General features: G+C 48.4%; 1 long non-coding RNA gene across 2 annotated transcripts in view; it reads right to left on the reverse strand.

Moving 5' to 3' along the window:
- LOC134731690 (uncharacterized) overlaps positions 1 to 2,870 on the reverse strand; it is a 28,800-nt gene extending 25,930 nt beyond the window's left edge. For both annotated transcript variants that reach the window (XR_010114161.1, XR_010114162.1), the window contains exon 1: positions 2,124 to 2,870. This is a non-coding gene — a long non-coding RNA (uncharacterized lncRNA). The remainder of the gene's footprint in view (positions 1 to 2,123) is intronic.
- Between the last annotated feature and the right edge of the window lie 3,374 nt (positions 2,871 to 6,244).

Genomic DNA, 6,244 nt, shown 5'->3' on the forward strand with positions numbered 1-6,244 from the left:
CCCTAGTAGCTGTGGTTACAGATGCATGCAACCACACTCAGCTTAAAAGCTACATTTTAATCCCTGTTGTATTTGCCTTCTCAGCAGCATTTAACTCTATCAACAGTCTCTTCCTCTGGCCACTCTTCTGGGGAGGAAAGTGACGCACACTTTGCTTCCTGGTCTTTTCTCTAACACTTCAGTCTTCTTGGCAGACCTCTCCTTTATTCACCTCCTAAATGGGCCTGTTCCTCATGGCTCTATTCTGGGTTCTCTTTCCCTGCCAGAGGCAACATTGTTCATTCCTATGGCATTATTTGTCTGCTAGTAACACCCAAATCTACACCAAGACCTGATCCTTGAGCTCCAGGGTCATGAAAACAAAAGCACACATGGCACTTGCACTTGGGGTGTCTTCTATGAGTCCCGTCCTTGTGTCCAACATTGAACATATGCCACTACCAAGCACCACCACTCAAAAAACCCAGGCTCTGCTCTCAGCTCTTCCTCTAACTTCCCCTCACAAGATGGTACTGCAATTGCCTGTTACTCAAGCCAGAAGCCTGGGGTTCATCATGAATCTTCCTGCCCTGCCCTGCTGTCCTTTTATATCAGTTATCCACTGCTGTGTTGCAAATTGCCCCAAAACAATGGCTTAAGACAACAGCCTTTCTCACAGTTCTGAGTTGTCTGGAAAGGTCTGCTGGTCTCTCCCAGGCTGGCTGAAGCAGCTGTCTTCCCCCAGCTAGTATCTGGACTCAGCTAGGGCTGCTAGGCCTCTCCACGTGGCTTTCATCTTCACAGGATGGTGGATGGTCTCTGGGCTCCTTCTTTTTTTTTTTTTTTTTTTTCACAGGATGGTTGATGGTCTCTGGGCTCCTTCTCTCTCTTTTTTTTTTTTTTCAGACAGAGTCTCGCTCTGTCACCCAGGCTGGAGTGCAGTGGCACGATCTCGGCTCACTGCAACCTCCGCCTCCCCAGTTCAAGTGTTTCTCCTGCCTCAGCCTCCCTAGTAGCTGGGATTACAGGTGCCCACCACCATGCCCAGCTATTTTTTTTGTGTATTTTTAGTAGAGATGGGGTTTCATCATGTTGGTCAGGGTGGTCTTGAACTCCTGACCTTGTGATCTGGTCTCTGGGCTCTTTCTAAGAGGAAAGAGCAGAAGCTGCAAGGTCTGTTGAGGCCTGGGGTCAGAACTCTCCCAGTGCCACTTCTGTCACATTTTTGGGTGAAGGCTAACTACAGGGCCAGCCCAGATCCCACTGGTGGGGAAAGAAACCTCATCTCCTGGTGGGGAAAGCTATGAAGTATCTGTGGCCAGCCTTCATCCTTCATGCCTATAATTCTACCATCTATTTGGTAAAACCAAATGAAATTGCCCCGTTTGGCAATTTTTGGCCTAAGCAGCAGCACTTTTATATGGCTCAATCTAATACTTTTGGCTGGGCGCAGTGGCTCATGCCTGTAATCCCAGCACTTTGGAAGGCCAAGGCGGGTGGATCCCCTGAAGTCCGGTTCAAGACCAGCCTAGCCAACATAGTGAAACCCCGTCTCTACGAAAAATACAAAAATTAGCTGGGCATGATGGCACATGCCTGTAATCCCAGCTACTCGGGGGTGCTGAGGCACAAGAATTGCTTGAACCCGGGAGGTGGAGGTTGCAGTGAGCCGAGATCACACCACTGCACTCCAGCCTGGGCGACAGAGCAAGACTCTGTCTGAAAAAAAAAAAAAAAAATTTAATACTTTGGTGTTCGTTTTTTATAGTTTTTTATAGAGACAGGGGTCTCACTATGTTGCCCAGGGTGGTCTCAAACTCCTGGCCTCAAGTGATCTTTCTGCCTTGGCCTCCCAAAGTGCTAGGATTACACGTGTCAGCCACCCGGTGTAGCCTCAATCTAATACTTCCTGAATTCACCCTGGTCTGCATTGCTGTGGTTATCTGGTCTACTACACTAACTTCCTAGCAGGTGCCTATGCCACCACTGAGGTTTTCCTGCAGTTCCTTTGTCTCACAGCAGCCAGTAAGATCTCTGCCACCTTTGAGCGTGATTACCCCACTCCTGCTGAAGACTCCCAACTCATTTACATTTTTCCTAAGTGGCATGTGAGGCCCTCCAGATCAGGCACCTACTTAACTCACCTGCTCCATTTGCTTCCCAGCTCATAGCCTCTGCTCCACCTCCACTATTGCAGGACTTTCCTCGGATGCTGGGCTATGTCATAGAGAAGTTGGTGGTCCTGGCCGGGCGCGGTGGCTCACGCTTGTAATCCCAGCACTTTGGGAGGCCGAGGTGGGCGGATCACGAGGTCAGGAGATCGAGACCACGGTGAAACCCCGTCTCTACTAAAAATACAAAAAAAAAAAATTAGCCGGGCGTGGTGGCGGGCGCCTGTAGTCTCAGCTACTCGGAGAGGCTGAGGCAGGAGAATGGCGTGAACCCGGGAGGCGGAGCTTGCAGTGAGCCGAGATTGAGCCACTGCACTCCAGCCTGGGCGACAGAGCGAGACTCCGTCTCAAAAAAAAAAAAAAAAAAAAAAAGAGAAGTTGGTGGTCCTGTGACTTTTCCCCTCCAGTTTCTCAGAACTTGAGGACCGTATTTTCTCCCCCACTCCACTCTAAAGCAGAAACAAAAATTCAAAGAAACTGCCAGGACTTAAGGGTGAGGTGAAAAGTGTTCACCTCTAGGAGTCCTGCTAACATGGGTGTGAGGGAAGAGAGAGGAGGCTAAAAATAGAGTCCTCTGATGCTGCAGAGGACACTCCCCTTCTCCACCCAGAGGCAAATCATCTGTGGCCAGTCTTGTCCCCTTAAGTCCTTCTCCCGCAAAGAGCTCCAGAGACCTGGACACCCTGTGTGGGAAGAGGAGCCTGGAGAGGGAGTCTTGTCGCTCCACCAAGTTGCCCCCAAACAACCTGTGAGCAGAAGCATCCCCCACCCTTTGTGAGTAAAGTTCTCGTCCCGCCTCTGCTCTTCCATCACTGGGCTGCGAGCCCCGGGCTCTCAACGGAACTCTTTCCTCTTCACTCAGTCCTTCCCTTCCATCTCATTTTTCCTAATCCTTCCTGTTCCCATGGTAACAATCACTTCTTCGGGAAGGGTTTTTTTTTGTTTTTTTTTTGAGTCTGAGTCTCGCTGTCGCCCAGGCTAGAGTGTAGCAGCATGATCCCGACTCACTGCAACCTCCGCCTCCTGGGTTCAAACGATTCTCCTGCCTCAGCCTCCCGAGTAGCTGGGATTACAGGCGCCTGCCACCACACCTGGCTAATTTCTGTATTTTTAGTAGAGACGGGGGTTTCACCATGTTGGCCAGGCTGGTCTCGAACTCCTGACCTCAGGTGATCTGCCCCTCCCCCCCACCTTGGCCTCTCAAGGTGCTAGGATTACAGGTGTGAGCTACCATGCCAGGCAGGTTCCTCCATCACAATCTCCCATAGTGCCCTGTACTTCCTGAATCAGCATTATCTCAGGCAACCTCTGAAGGTCTACATAGATTCTCTCATTCACTCCTTATAACAAAGGTGTTGATTCCTATTTTACAGATAAGCAGGCACAGAGAGGTCTAGTAATTTGGCCTAGTCTGGCTCCAAGGCCCACACTCTTAACCACAAGGGTGTATTTGCCTCATGCTGCTTTTGGGACTCTTGGTTAAACGTATGTCCTCACTTGTATTTAAGTCCAGTAAGGGTAGTGAGTATATCTAACTTAATCACCACTGAATTCCTAGCTGGCAGCAGGAAGGTACTGTAGAGAAAGCTGCCCTGTTAACGTGTGTTAAGAACCAGGTATAGTGGCTCACACCTATAATCCCAGTGCTTTTGGGAGGCCAAGGCAGGAGGATTGCTTGAGGCCAGGAGTTTGAAGCTACAGTGAGCTATGATCACATCACTGTACTCCAGCATGGGTGACAGGGCAAGGGCCTGTCTCTGTAACAACAACAACAAAAAAACAGAAGTGGGCCTGGCTCAGTGGCTCACACCTGTAATCCCAGCACTTTGGGAGGCCAAGGTCGGAGGATGTCTTGAGCCTGGGAGTTTGAGGCTGCAGTAAGCTGTGTTTGTGCCACTGCACTCCAGCTTGAGTGACAGAGCAAGACCCTGTCTCCCCCAACAACAACAACAAAATCCTCACAACCTCCTTTTTAACGGTACAAATAAATTTATTACCACTTGTATTTTTTAAGTTGTTTTTTTTCATTACATTGCTTTGTCTATTACCTATACTTTACATAGAGTACAATGCAGCGATAGTAGGTATAAAATTTCATGAGTTTTGATAATTGTATACACGTATAATCACTGCTTCAATCAAGATATAGAGCATTTTTGGCTGGTGTGGTGGCTCACACCTGTAATCCCAGCACTTTGGGAGACTGATGCGGGTGGATCACTTGAGGTCAGGAGTTTGAGACTAATGTGGCCAATGTGGTGAAACCCTGTGTCTACTAAAAATGCAAAAAATTAGCCAGGCCTGGTAGTGGGCGCCTATAGTCCCAGCTACTCAGGAGGCTGAGACAGGAGAATCGCTTGAACTCGGGAAGTGGAGGTTGCAATGAGCTGAGATTGCGCCACTGCACTCCAGCTTTGGAAACAGAGCAACACTCCATCTCAAAAAAAAAAAAAGATACAGAGCATTTTCCTCACCCCTGAAGTTCCCTTGTACCCCTTTCCAGTCAATCCTACTCACCCTATCTCATCCCCAGGCAACCACTGTTCTGATTTCTATCTCTATAGATTAGACATACCTGTTTTGGGCTTATATGAATGGAATCATGCAATATGTACTCTTTTTGTACCTGGGTTCTTTCACGCAATATAATGTCTATAAGATGTCAAATCTCTCCACTTGATCTTGGCCAAGAGAGCGAGATGCGATGTCAAATCTCTCATCTATGTTATTGCATGTATTTCATTTCTTTTTATTATTATTATTTTTTTTTGAGACAGAGTCTTGCTGTCACCCAGGCTGGAGTGCAGTGGGGCAGTCTTCGCTCCCGCAACCTCTGCCTACCGAGTTCAAGTGATTTTCCTACCTCAGCCTCTCCCGAGTAGCTGGGATTACAGACGCACCCCACCGTGCCCGGCTCATTTTTTTTTTTTTTTTTGAGACAGGGCCTCCCTCTGTTGCCCAGGCTGAAGTGCAGTGGTGCGATCTCAGCTCACTGCAAGCTCCGCCTCCTGGATTCACGCCATTCTCCTGCCTCAGCCTCGCGAGTAGCTGGGACTACAGGCACCCGCCACCACGCTCAGCTAATTTTGTTTTTGTATTTCTAGTCGAGACGGGGTTTCACCGTGTTAGCCAGGCTGGTCTCGATCTCCTGACCTCAGGTGATCCACCTGCCTTGGCCTCCCAAAGTGCTGGGGTTATAGGCATGAGCCACCGCGCCCGGCCCTTTTTTTTGATTTTTAATCAACATTATTGAAAGGTATAATTTATATACCATGATATTTTAGATACACAAGTTCTCATAAACAAATTAGCCAGGGGTGGTGGCGTACTGCTACGGTCCCAGCTACCAGGGAGCTGAGGTGGGAGGATCACTTGAGTCTGGGAGATCAAGGCTGCAGTGAGCTGTGAACGTGCCACTGCATTCCAGCCTAGGTGACAGAGCAAGACCCTGTCTCAAAAAACAAACAAAAATAGTTATTCTTCCTTGGGAACTGCTTATAAAAAAGAAAAAGCAGGCCAGCACTGTGGCTCACACCTGTAATCCCAGCACTTTGGGCGGCCCAGGCAGGCAGATCCTTGAGCTCAGAAGTTCAAGGCCAGCCTAGTCAACCTGGTGAAACTCCATCTCTACTAAAAATACAAACGTTATCCGGGCGTGGTGGTGTGTGCCTGTAATTCCAGGTACTTGGGAGGCTGAGGCAGGAGAACCGCTTAAATCCAGGAAGCAGAGGTTGCATTGAGCCAAGACCCAGCCACTGCACTCCAGCCTGGGTGACATCTGTAAATAATGGTTCCATGAGTTTAGAAATACAAAGTAGCATGACTTAACAAATTTACACATCTATGTAACCAGGCCCCAATCAAGATACAGAATAATTCTATCACCCAGGAAGTTCCCTTGTGTCTGGACCAAACATCCTTCTCCACAGGTAAGTTCTGTTAGTTTTTATCACCATGGATTTTATTTGTCCTATTCTTGAATCTCATATAAATAGATTATACATTATGTATTTGGTGGTCCTTCAACATAATGGCCAGGTGTGGTGGCTCATGCCTGTAATCCCAACACTTTGAGAGGCCAAGGCAGGAGCATC

Source organism: Symphalangus syndactylus, chromosome 11, assembly GCF_028878055.3.
Source record: "Symphalangus syndactylus isolate Jambi chromosome 11, NHGRI_mSymSyn1-v2.1_pri, whole genome shotgun sequence".
Lineage (NCBI taxonomy): Eukaryota > Metazoa > Chordata > Mammalia > Primates > Hylobatidae > Symphalangus > Symphalangus syndactylus.